Genomic DNA, 13,934 nt, shown 5'->3' with positions numbered 1-13,934 from the left:
TAAAACATCTATCTAATGAATATAAATATGGCTATCAAATTTTACATATTTCTTATAATAATACTAATCTATCACTCCACTTATTTATGGTATAGGTCATCTAATTAGGAACGGCGGGAGTATTTTTTACTACCAAAAAAATTTCGGCGGCTGTATGTAGAAATAGCCCTACCCGTGCCTATATTCTGAGTCCGTCCCTGCTTGGAAGCAAATTTGGCTAAGTTGACCCCTAAGTTCTTTAGGAATTAGAGTTTAGTCAAGATAGACAGGGGGTTAGTCCTCGAGTGATTTCTAGGGAGTTGAGTGTATTTTAAATCTCAGGAATTTTGAGAGAGTTTGAGAGAGTGTAGGGAGTCTGAGAGAGTTTGGTGTTTTTGAGTTCAGGGAGTTTGGGGGAGTGTAGGGAGTTTGAGAGAGTTTATTAGAGGGAGTTTGGGGGAGTTTGAGAGAGTTCACTCCTAACTCATTCTCTTTTAAGAAACAATAAACCCTCATTTGCAAATAACATTGATCTTTAATCAAAAGAAAAAAATAAATGAAAATGATCATATCTCTGTATCAACAGTATGCTATTTTGTGCAACGAGATAATTTTTTTCCCCTTCAATTTAACGGCCTCCATTCAATTCTAACTCCCTTTATTTATTTCTGAAATTAGGGTTCTTACTTGGGGTGGTTAAGGGAGTAGTGGTTGGTTATAGGTGGTGATGGTAGTGGTGAGAAAATAGTTTTGACGGTGGTTGCAGAAGTGGTAATGTAATTCAACTCAGGGAAACGCTAATTGTGAAGACTTCTAAATTTTTTTTGCTGGTGCATCTTACGGGATATGTAGATCTAAACAAACCTATATATCCACACGTTTTCATGGACTCTAGATCACTATCCTAATATTTTCATAGAAATGTTTCACCGTATCATAATGGCCATCATCTGATAATCATTTCATCATGTTGGGAACAACATTTTTGTTGCTGAGATTTGAGAAATCCGTATGATTTGAAAAGAAAGATTTTGAACCAAATTTGGTTGTGAGACCAAAATACACTAAAATCTCTACTCTTTTGAGAGATTTGTTGTGAGACCAAAATACACTAAAAACTCCTTCAAACTCCCCAAAGAAACCAACTCCCTAATATTGTAGGGTTTTATGACTAACAGGGAGTTCAAGAGCTTTTTTTAAACTCCCCAGCGACTAACAGGTGTTTTCTAGGGAGTTTAGGAGACTCCTCTAAACTCCCCCACGACTAACGGTGATTTGGAGAGACTCCCTCAAACTCCCTCGGGACTAACAGGAGAAAACCCAAATACATTAAAATTTTTCGAACTCTCCCACGACTAACCCCTGAGAGTTTGACCAAACCTAAAACTCTTTTCCAAAACTCTTTCCCACCGATTAAACTAACAATATACCTACATCTAGCAAGTACGTATATATTAAGGTAGTAACTACGCATTCACATCCTGAATACCAGACGGTAGGTTGAATTTGAACAATACAGAACCAAGCGATGAGTCTACAAAACCTCGAAGGGTTTTGACATGCATACAGGTGAATCTATTCACAATTTAATATGGGAGGCGGGTTACACCGTTACAGTTTGTAGATTGCATTCGGTCAAGATGGAGTGGATTAAAGGTGTTCCTCATCAGTACATGGTACTTCTCAAGATTGCACCACGATGCGATTTTTGTTGTTCAATCGCTTAATACGCGCAAGTCTCACACAATTTTTGTTGTTCAGTATCCCGTGGAGGATTATTGGAACTAAACGGTCTAACAGTTGGGCTTAGCGTCATTATCAGCCCAGGAAAAATGCTTCCGGATCAGCAACGTTCTTGGTGGAAAAGAATGTGAGCCAACCATAAAGGCAGTGACTAAATGCAACCAACGTTTGGGTTAAATGCAATCCAGACTAAATACAACCCACAGAAAAATGTAAATTGCTAAATGCAACCTAATCAATTTTCTACAATTTTGTTATATACAACCCCACTGTTGACGATTTAATCCTTCCTTCGTTATTCGAGAGAGAGAAGACTGAGCAAGTCATCTTCGCGATTGGAATGTTACCCATTGATTTCCTGATTCGTGAAAATAAAAAAGTCATCGTCATTAGCACATAGGAAAACTCTTTCCTAGCTTCTGTTCTTCCATTAATCTTTACGAGATTGTTATCATGAGTGGTTGTTATCCATTGATTAAAATCATTTGTTTTCATCCACGTTTTGATGAAAGTAGGACTTGAGAAATTGATGTTATTATTTAAAGATATTGGCAAGTTAATCTTAGGGGAATATGAAAAAAATATCTCAAATTATCCTCTCATCATTCGATTGTTCTGTTAATTTCCCTAATAAACTAATTAGGTTTAACAATCTGATGATTTCCTTAATAAACTGTTTATTAGGTTGAACAATCAGAATTTTGTTTAAGGTTCTCAAAAGTTGGACGCACAAACTAAATGTATAAGAATCATGTCACTGTTTTCTTTTATAAAGGGTGCCTCCAATTTTTGTTTCCCTTAGGGAAATAACCAGGGGATCAACTAATTTAAGGTCGACCAGATATGATCGATGAACTAGAAAAGAAGAGAAAAAAGCTAAGAATATGTAGTGAAGAAACAATAATTGTAATAGGAAATGGAGTTCTGAGCTCCCTCAGTGTGTTGAGTCTAGATTAGAAAGTGAAAGAATAGTGATGTAATGCCTTTGGTCGGCTTTTGAGCTTAATGAAATTCTTTTCTGTTTTTCTTTCAGAAAAAAATGTGGTGAAGAAGAAGGAAAAAAGAATCCGTATCTGATTTGTTATTTTTGGATTAATAGTATGGTTTGACTTGATTTTTTTTGGGTAGCATTTAGTTATTTTCAAAATTTAAAAATTAAAGATTTTAAAAGTAGAATCCGATTGTATATAACCCAAATGTGGGTTACATTTAATCATTGCCAACATAAATCAGAAAGAAAATAAACTACATATTTTTTTAATCGGAAAAAACATAATGTACTAAAAGCGAAATAGGATTAGAGTCATACGAAATGAAGTACACTACTTATAAACTAAAGATTAATAAGTTCATGGCTGCTAATGAGGGCTATCATTTTGCTTGGGGGTGTATCAATCCCTTACCAAAATATGTTTTGTCTTTTATGCAATGTGGTACACCCCAAACAAAATAGTATCCCCATTAGCTGCATTGGAAATTGAATAACTTGGTCTGATATGTCATACTAATAGCTGCATTGATTGGGATGATTTTTTGACGTTTTGCACAAGACTGCTATTGGGGGATTGAAATTGCTAATTCCGGATCACTCAAACGGTACCCTGCTAATTCCGATCCTCCATTAGCAACCATGGTTTTGCAGCTTTGAGCAGTCATGGACATATGCTCAACAGCACAATATTTTGTACGCCATTTGGAACAACAGCTGCAATCAAGTGTATCGGTACAAAAACCCCCATTGTATAACTCCCCTGGATCACAGAAGTCCTGTCCACCCAATGAGGACGTGATCTCAGTTATCTCCCATCGAGCCAGTGCAACCTCAACAGTACATATCATCAAATGAAAATATGATCAACAGCAGTATAATAAAAGGCGATCGAAAAGTTACCACTAGTTTACTTCTGTGAAGCTAATATCAATAGTAATACTTTAAAGCTATTTGTACTTTAGGAAAAAGGAAATGGTAGTATTAGCCATAGAAACTTGCGAGATGCGCTAGCAATCGAAATGAGAAAAATCGTAACAATTAGTTGCCATCATTTAGATGAGTACTCGAACTGAAACCAAAAAAACTTTTCTTCTTCTTTTTGTACTTAACGAATCGAATACCATGTCTATGTATAGGAAAAACAGATCTAACTTCACTATATTGATAATTGTTGTAAGCAGTGCATGTGTATTAAATTGTTCTAAAAAAGAAAAAAAAATATGTATCAAACCCTTTAAACTCCTAAGCCATGCGAGATCATGCATCGCGCGGTGAAAATACCCATCCTTCGGTAAGCGTCACTGCCCCATTAAAAATTCTTCATTCTACTTTTCTTCAAATTATACGAATGTGACAGTGAATATCGGTTTTTTTATTGAAAAAACGGCATCACGGAACAAAAATAAACATTCTTTTCCGAAACATAAAAATGAAAAAAGACTCCCTCTATTCTCCTCTCGACATTTTTTTTTCTTCTTTCAGCTAGGGTTCTTCTTCCCGAGATTTGAAGAGAAGAGTGACTGAATTGAAGTTAGGGTTTGAAGGAATCAATCTGACAAGAGTAACTGAAATTGAAGTTTGGGTTTGAAGCAATCAAGCCGAACGAAACATAGGTTAGGGTTTCTATGCTTTGTTTTGATTTTTGAAACTCTAATCTCTTTCAGTCTTCTTATCTTCTTCAGATTAAAAAATCAGGTTTTTCTTACTTTTGATTGATTCTTTTTTTTTTCTTATTTATCATTCAATTGATGATGGGTTTTTCTAACAATAGTGCTTTATTATTTTGTGATAAATTTTTTAATTTTAGGGTTTATTCGCAGGTCATTCAGATTTTCATAGCTTCCATCTTGAAGCTATTTTATTATTTTTGGATTGCAAAAAAGGTATTCCGTTGATTTCTCCAATGGGTTTCTATGATTTGTTATTTATTATATATATATATACATATATATTTTTGATTTTTATTTCGTGTTTCTAAGTATAAACATGATTTTTAGATTTTGATTTTTGATTTTTTAGGCGTGGGTTATCAAATCCGATCAAACAGATAATAGGGTTTGCTCCTTTTTTTTTTAATTTTTTTTTTTTTGATTTTGCTCTCTAATACATAGATTCAGTATACTGTTAATTGCATTTGGAGTTTCATTGATGTTGCTGAATTTCATATAGAATAAGTCCATATGTGTATTAGTTGTTTGACGATTTGCAACAAAGACTTACTTGACTGTGAAAAATATATAGTTAGTAAGGTTTGTAAATAGTTGTCCAGAAGTTATTCATATGATTACAGAGAAGATTCATCTCACATGTATTGGTGATGTAGGTAGAGAAGAAGAAAGATTAACATCTCAAGAGGCTCGATTAACACTTGCTGAAGTTGTGCAAAAAAACGTAATTGAATTTGCCTATTCCTTATTAGATTAACTAATTTTTGTTTTCTCGTATTAGGTTTCTGTTTGTATTGATAATATCTTACAACTCTCTACTTTTGTCTTTCTTATGGGTCGCGTGGTTGAAAATCGTTGTGCTGAAGACTTAAACATCAATCCTGCTTTGAAACCTGTAGTTCGCAAAACAAAAAAGAGTAGTGCTTTGAAACCTGTGGTTTAAAGAACAAAAAGGGATGCAGGGTTCAGGGTTAATATTTTGAATTTACCATCATCAAAGGATGCATAATTTTGAACAAAAAGGGATGCATAATTTTGAGTTCAGTATTTCTGCTCATCAAGGACCATTTACAACAGTTCAGTATTTCTGCTCATCAATTTTGGAACTAGCTAAGAATGAAAATTCTATTATGTAGGTACAACTTTTTGAGTTGGTATGTACCTGTGTAGGAATTGTTTCGGCGTTTTTCTATAATATACCGTACAATTGCCATTTTGAACATTACAATTTAGTCTCTTTTTTCATTTTTCTTTGCAACATTGCGGCATCTATTTAGAATTTAGTCTCTACATGACTAAATATCAAATACTAACTCAGGTGACAGTCTTTTCTTTAAATTCTTTTTGCTTTATTGTGTAACCTAATAATTTCAATTTTCTTATATATGTCTGTGCTAATGTCATTGCAATGTTGTTGTTGTAGGTAATTTCAATGATTAATTCAATGTAGCTTATGCAGGTCAATTCAATGCCATATGGGTACACTACCTAGGGCACCTCCACCTTGGAGATTGATATATAATATCTGTAGGTACTCAGCACCAAAAATGCTTTGCTCTGAATCTTCTAGCTGCAAACCAGTGATACAATAACAGATTCCAAAAATTACAAGCATTGGCAAGTAGTGAGAACTGTTTCATCTGAAAATTCCGACGACCTTCGTGCAAAAGGTAGCTGATTGTTTTATTCCCATTACTTCCTTCTTTTGGCATCACCTATGATATTTTTGAATTATTGAAGGCATGCTTATAGTTAAAGTTTATGGTAAGGCAAAAGTACTTTGGAAGAGAACGCCATAAGCCACATGTGGATTTTATTTGGGGATAATTGACGTTTGGTACTCAAGTTTAGACCAACACTAGGCTTTGGTCTAACATTCGTCCAACGTTAAGCTTTGGTACCTGGACCGGACGTTGACCTACATTGACTAGGTTAAGTTCTAAATTCTGTTTAGTAATTATTAGAAAATTAATATAAAATTTAATTATTAAAGAGATTACTATAATACCCTTTAGTTTTCTTAATATTTACAAAAAAAACTCCACATCAACCACCAGTTAAATCTCCGGCCAGCCAAACCCATCAAAATCTTCGTTCTTGGTAGCAGCAGTAGAACCATTCCTCACCTAAATTGACCAAGCAGTAGAACCACCAGTTAAATCTCCGGCCAGCCAAACCCATCCTTCCAAACTGATGACCGAATAATCTCCTCAAGATCGAAATCTAAGAAAACTCATTTCAATTCTTGCCCCAATTCTTCTGTATCTAAATTTAAATCTCTAAGTTCAACTTCTCAACTCCATTACTGACTGTTGTATCATCTTCTTTTTCAAGTTCTTCACCAGATTTCACCATCAGACCTTTAAATTTCAAATTCTCTTTGATTAGACAGCAGCAATAACAATCTCAGCCACTGTTAATTCGTTCAAATTCTCCTTCATAAGAACAATTGATAAAGAACACAACACCATCTTCTGCAATTTCAGCTTCAAACCCTCAATTTGTCACCAACTCAGTAGCAGCAAGCTCCATTCATCCCCTTCCTTTCTATTTCTTCAAATACCCTTCGGCATCTCGACCTCCACCGCAACAAATCTTCTCTCAATCTCTGTAAAAATCCGCAGCCGTATTTCCCCACTCATCTCCGTCAAACCCTATCCAAAACCAGTCACGGATTCAGCTGTTTCTTTTCTTCTTCCTTGATTCGAATTTAGTAATCATATTGAAATCTCAATTGAAACCATATTAAGACTCAATTGAACCCATATTAAATAATCGATTCCGTTATGAATCTCAACTAAAATCCCTATTGAATATAACTGAAACCCCTACTAAATCGATTATGTATGAGCTCAAATTGAAACCCAAAAAAGAATCAAAACCCTAAATTCATTTTTTAATTTGAAACCCAATTCTTCAAAACATCAAAACCCTAACCGAACCTTAATGACTTCTTTAAAAACTGAACCCTAATCATTTCTGCAACAACAATAGTAAACCACATAACCTCTGTTTGCCTTATTCTTTCATCAAATCAAACCCTAGGTTCTAAATCTCTGAAACAGTTTTTTCTTCATCATTCGCATCCAAGTAAACTAAATCCTCATACATTTACATGATGGGTTTCAACGAAGAAAAAAAGAAAAAAAATTATACAATGGAGATTATAGAAGTGATGGATGTAGCAGACAAAGAAAAAGAGTGGAGAAAGAATTTGTGGTGTGAATAAACTACCGCCCACTGATACATATGAAAAAGAGTAGGATTAATCAGGGCTATACTTGTAAACCCAGAATTTCACAATATTTTCATTTTAGAAAATTAAATTAAGTTTGGTCATAAACAGTCAACGGGGTCAACGTTTGGTCCAGATATCAAAGCCTAACGTTGGACAAATGTTAGACCAAAGCCTAGTGTTGGTCTAAACCTGAGTACCAAACGCCAATTATCCCTTTTATTTGTCTTAAATGTCATATATCGCACAAGCACGGGAAGGCGTACAATTTGCAATATGACTTGCTAGATCAACTCCTCAGCTTTGCGATATATAGTGTTAACATTAAAGATGCTATCATTTCTTAATTGTGTATATTGCTCATGGATGTTCATAAAGGATTTTTCCGTCATCATCTGTTGAGCTTAACATCTATCGTCAGCTTACTATTTACGGTTGCTACATAAAAGCTTATACACGTTTACAGTTAAACATATTAATTCAATGCTTTCATGTATTATCACAGTTTTCTTCAACCAGTAAAGTTAATCTCGGATACTTGCTTCATTTGGTCATGTAGGTTTATTGTTTTTCTTTGGAACTCATTGTTACGAATTTGACTGGTGTCCACTTTTCATGTCATTTACTTTGAGTCTTAAGTCATTTGATGTATTAACAAATAATCTATTATTATTAGCGTGATTTCTGAGGTTTACATGTCATGGACGAGACACCATAGGTGATGAGATGAATAAGAGCCACATGATTCTCCACCTCTGCCTTATATAGTATGGAAATGGCGGGCTACCTTTGCTCTAAGATAATGTTAGAATAATAATCCATTGACTCTGTACAACACTGATATGTTCTAGGTAGTAAAGGAAGATCTACATTATATTATGTGGCTACCTTTGCTCTAAGATAATGTTAGAATAATAATCCATTGACTCTGTACAACACTGATATGTTCTAGGTAGTAAAGGAAGATCTACATTATATTATGTGGCGTAGGAGTCCGGAAGAGCTAATGGATTATCTGAGCAGACAACTTCAATTCATTTTCCCTTGGTTGCGACAGAGTTCTTAATTGTACCAGCATTGTGCCTAAATGTTATGCTACACATGGTTTTATGCACGGGAAAAATACCGTTTGGTCCTTTTTTAGGTGGGCCCATATCAGTTTAGTCCTTTGGTCAAACGCCTTTACTGTTTGGTCCATAATTATTTAAAAATATTAAACGGATAAAAGTACCCTTCCGTGTTAATTTTTACTTATTTTCTTGTAGCAGTTCATTTCAGAAATGAAGTCCATATAAAAACCTATACAAACCAGAGCTCATTCCAGAAATGAAGTCCATGTAAAAACCTAAAAAAAACAGACTTCCTTCCAGAAATAAAGTCCATATAAAAACCTATACAAAGCAGAGTTCATTTCATAAATGAAGCGCATATAAAAACCTAAAAAAACATACTTCATTCCAGAAATGAAGTCCATATAAAAACCTATACAAACCAGACTTCATTTATGGAATGAAGCCATATAAAAATCTAAAACAACAGACTTCATTCCAGAAATGAAGTCCATATAAAAACCTATACAAACCAGATTTCATTTCTGGAATGAAGCCCATATAAAAACCTAAAAAAACAGACTTCATTCCAGAAATGAAGTCCATATAAAAACCTATACAAACCAGAGTTCATTCCAGAAATGAAGCCCATATAAAAACCTAAAAAAACAGACTTCATTCCAGAAATGAAGTCCATATAAAAAGTTATACAAACCAGACTTCATTTCTGAAATGAACTCCATATGAAAACATCAACAACATCATCTTCATCTTCAATAACAACAGCAACAACAAAGAACTTCATCAAAATTCATCGTCGTCATCATCTTCAACAACAGCAGCAACAAGAAACGACGAAAAACACCCAAATCTTCGTCTTCTTCGTGGATTTCAACAACATCATATTCATCGTCGTCTTCATCGATTCATCATCTTCATCGTCGTCTTCAACAGAAACAACAACATCATCGTCTTCATCTTCTTCTTTATCAAGACAACAACAGAAAAAACCCTAAAAACAGAGTTCATCTTCAACACAAGCAGCAGCAGCAACATGATATCGTCGTCATCTTCATCAAGTAGATCGGGTTCGTCATCGTCTTCAACATCAAATCTGATCAAATCACGTAAAAGAAAAGAGAGAGACAAAAGTAGATCTGAAAAAGAAAAGAAGATGAGAGAGAAAGTAAATCTGAGAATGAGATATTTTTTTAGTAATTTTGGTATATATGTGGTCACCCTAGGATCAAACCATTATTTTCTAAGACCAAATAATAATATAAGGGTATTCCGGCCACCACACAATGAAAATTACATCATCCATGACATCACCCTAGGACCGAACCATAATTTTTAGGACCAAACTATAATATATTTTTCCAAATAGGACCAAACAGACACATGACTGAGTCAACTGGACTAGACTCTCTCTAATATATTATTCCTAGGACCATATGGTATTTCCTACTTTATGCACCGGCTGCAGGTCTCATAATTAGATACAACTGAGAAAAAAAGACTCCAAACTAAAGTGATATACTAATACCAGCTAAGAACTTGCACATCAAAGAGATATTTCTGCAAAAATGCCACCATTTAAGAACCCAATATGAAGGTGATGCTCAATGGCTTAGGGAATGAAACATCATAATCTAATATTGAAGGTATTGTATATATAATTTGAGTACAAATTACTGGCCTCACATTGAAAGTTAGGCCAAAAACTTGAATTCTAGAGCTTCTCGCCCCGGCCAATAAGATTTGAGAATTTTGAGATATTTTCGGTTATTTTGGCCAACGAAATGAATAAAAGAGTTATAATAGCTTCTCCCGATCGAGACCAAAACCAAAACCCTAATTCTAATCTTTCTATTCTTTTACGTCTCCACCCCCATTGAGTTTATTCTCTTCCCTTTTCTGTATCTGTTCGCTTCGCTTTCTGTTATCACTCCCATTAAACCAAAACCCTAACTACTTTGTGTCTCATCAATGAACCCTAACCGTTTTGATTTCTGATTTTGCAGACGGTAATCAATTAGCATGGAGATGGCCGCTGGAGTTTGTTTCTTTACGTGAGTTTCACTTCCTAATTATCTCGTTATGTGCTGATGATTATTCATTTTTAGTTTTAAACAACACGCTAATTTGGGTCGTTTTGATGCACATTCGAGTGTTGTCCTCTTCATCCATTGAAGTCGCAATGCTTCTTCTATTTTTGTAAGATTGCTTTGGAAACGTTCTTCATTTTTTAAGGTATTTCCTCCTCCGCTATTCTTTTTTTCCCCCTCAGTTTCTTATCATCGATAATGATTGTCTTTCAAGAATTAATTAATCATTAGTATCCATTCCATGAACAAAATTCATTTTGGGGGAAAATAACATACCCTCATTAACTGTTTGTTGAAATTATTTATTCAAGTTCAATGTTGGAAATCTGTGTTTGCACTGGTAATTATTTGGGTATGGGTACTTGATTTCACTACAAACATTAAAAAGTTGTAAATGTAACTTGGATATTGGTCGTACCATTGGCCTACCCAACATCTATCAATCACATCTGTTCTCGGTTCCCAACATCTATCAATCACATCTGTTCTTGGTTGAGTTTTCTTAATAAATCGATTGTGTTAAATCTACCAGTGTATTCTTTTTGCTTTAAACCTCTTGCCTTTTTTTATTTTTTTTCTGAGCATTAGAGGAGTTCCTACTAAGGATGCATGCTACTTAGTTACAGGCTTAAGTTTGTATTTTTAATGTTTGGCTGTGATGACATGAATGTAGATGAGCCTTAGTAGATTTTCGTGATTGTTTTTGCCTTTTTGGGATCATTGTTTGAGGTTGAAGATCAGTCGATTATGATTTAGAAGCTTCTTGAAATATTATGGTCTTCCAACATTTAAGCATTATTTCCAGAGTTGGTTTGGCTTTGTACAAAGTAAAATTTATGTATCTCTTTACTTTTCTGAGCTGATGGATGACCTACTTAATTTTTGTTAAATCGACATTGCACTGAAAATTATGTCAAAAGGTCAAGACCAAGTTCTGGCATGGCTTCTTAGTTGCGTCAATATCCAGCATCAAGAAGATGCAAGGAATCTCATTGTCAAATGATTTAATCACCAGATATCTTAAAATCATCTCATTGAAACATATTCTCTATGCTAATGCGCTAATATATTCTGACTATATGCTAACAATATCTACCAGCTAACAGATTAGGGTATCGGTGGTTTGAATGGTGTACGAGGATCTCTTTTGGAGTTGAAGAATTCTTGTTTATAGATTTTTCGTGGGTTGTGGTAATGAGGTTCAAACTCTCGGACTTGTGAAGGATAATTTTTTTTAGAAAATAAATATATATACAAATATTGACAAATTGGTAGAGAGTTATTGGGACTAAGGACTTGGCCAATTCTCATGCATATGGTACATTTTATTTATCCTTAACAATTATCGCTCAAAACATAAAATGTACGGAATCTTATTTTGCCAATATAGATTCTCAGAATATTAGTTATAAATCATAAGCATGGGACATCAAACATTTAAGCAAGCATGCCGCATCAAATAAAATGATAACTAATTAATCAAAATCATTTTTCAATTTTAAATCAATGCAAAAGTCATAAAAAGAATAAATTAAATTTACTAGAATGACGAAAATCGCCTCCTCCGTTGTCCCAATGTTGGGTTTAACTCATCATGGTGAAATACCTCTCAAAATATTTGATTAAGCTCAATTGGTATTTACAAGAAGAGAAAACAATGAAACAGGAAATCTGCAACAGCGCATATGCGTTACAGACCGACTGTTTCAAGTCTCAACTGTTATGCTGAAGATATTCGTTACAAATCTGAAGATAAAAGTTGCAAACGAGGATGAAGAAACTGTTACAATGAAGATAAAAGTTGCAATCCAGTTGAAGAAACTGTTACAACCATTTGAAGAAACTGTTACGACGGATGAATAAACCATCGCCGTTTCCCTGTTCTTCACGAGCAGCAGGAGCAGCAGCACCAGAGTTCTGAAAACTCTTGATTCACGCCTCCTGAGCTCTCCTCTCGACCCCAAACTCTCGACAACCCTTCTAGGACTCATGTATCTCCTATTTATACATTCCAGGCGCATCAAATCTCGCCATTAATTCCTCAAAATCTTCACAGTAAAGGAAAATTATTCTTGGGAATAATTTCTTATTTTCTTTCTCTGCGTGCGTTAATTGTCTTGATAATTTCCACAATCTGTTGATATGCAACCTAGGAGACTATCTGCACTTAACTTCCACAACCCATGCAACATCTTTACGTAATTTTCTTTCCAAGTTTAACCGATATCTCTTCTTTCCTGCTTTAATCGAGAATCGATTATCTGGCCAAGTTTGATCGATCCCAACCACCAGAATATCTTCTTATATCCATATCACATATACCCATTAAGTTTCAGCGATTTAATCTCCTTATAACACCTTCAAAAATCGATTGGAAAATCTACCAGTGTATAAAGAAAATTTCCCGCCAAAATTTATTTTTGAATTTGAGAAGAAGGGTTCCCCTTAACCAGAGCTGGGGTGCGAATAACAATTGGGGTGGAAATAGTAATTTTTCTGGGTTCCTCAAGCACATTTTTGGGGCGTTTCCGGTGCATTTCTAGGGCGCTTCCGGCATACTTTCGGGGTACTTGCGCTTCACTGTTTACAGAGGTCCAAATGCCATATTTTCAGTCACTTTCGCCGCAAAACCTTATTTTTCCAAAAACACCTACAAATAAATAAAATACCATAATAAGTACAAAAATGGGTACTAACAATATATACAATTGGGCTATATTAGACACATAAATGCGTCTATCAAATACCCCCAAACTTATTATTTGCTAGTCCCGAGCAAATCAAATCGAAAATAAAATCCTAACTCACTGTCGCAGGCATCGTCGATTGCATTTAGCGTATGCAACAAGACTTTAAACCCCTAGGTGGTCCTAGTGGCCGAGTTATAGTCTCGGGAGGGCTTACAAGAGATATACCCACAAAACCTTAATACTCCAGACCCTAGCTATCTACAACGAACCTTGGAAGGCACTAAAGAATCTCCTTGGTTGGCATACAATCATTGACTATAGGAGGAAGTACCCTGATGCGAAATTCCAATTGTTGTACACGAGTTTGCACTCAAGCATACTAAAATTCATATATAAGTGACAGAGCTCTACTCAGATAGTTGCACTATGGACATCATATTCGGAGTCAAACTAATCATATGGATAGATCAAG

The 13,934-nt window shown here is 34.9% G+C and overlaps 1 long non-coding RNA gene across 6 annotated transcripts; it reads left to right on the top strand.

Annotated features, from left to right (window-relative positions):
- Nucleotides 1-4,152: 4,152 nt before the first annotated feature.
- On the top strand, nucleotides 4,153-10,997 carry LOC113349517. Of its 6 annotated transcripts, XR_003360227.1 has the most exons (5): nucleotides 4,153-4,326; nucleotides 4,534-4,596; nucleotides 5,037-6,050; nucleotides 10,689-10,736; nucleotides 10,860-10,997. It is a non-coding gene; the product is annotated as an uncharacterized LOC113349517 (long non-coding RNA). The 6 variants fall into 6 exon arrangements; XR_003360224.1 differs by lacking the exons at nucleotides 10,689-10,736; nucleotides 10,860-10,997 and adding an exon at nucleotides 8,568-8,832; XR_003360226.1 differs by lacking the exons at nucleotides 10,689-10,736; nucleotides 10,860-10,997 and adding an exon at nucleotides 8,121-8,316.
- Nucleotides 10,998-13,934: the final 2,937 nt, after the last annotated feature.

Source organism: Papaver somniferum, chromosome 2 (genome assembly GCF_003573695.1).
Source record: "Papaver somniferum cultivar HN1 chromosome 2, ASM357369v1, whole genome shotgun sequence".
NCBI lineage: Eukaryota > Viridiplantae > Streptophyta > Magnoliopsida > Ranunculales > Papaveraceae > Papaver > Papaver somniferum.
Note: the sequence above shows the minus strand (reverse complement) of the source record. Positions and strands in the feature narration are given on the sequence as shown.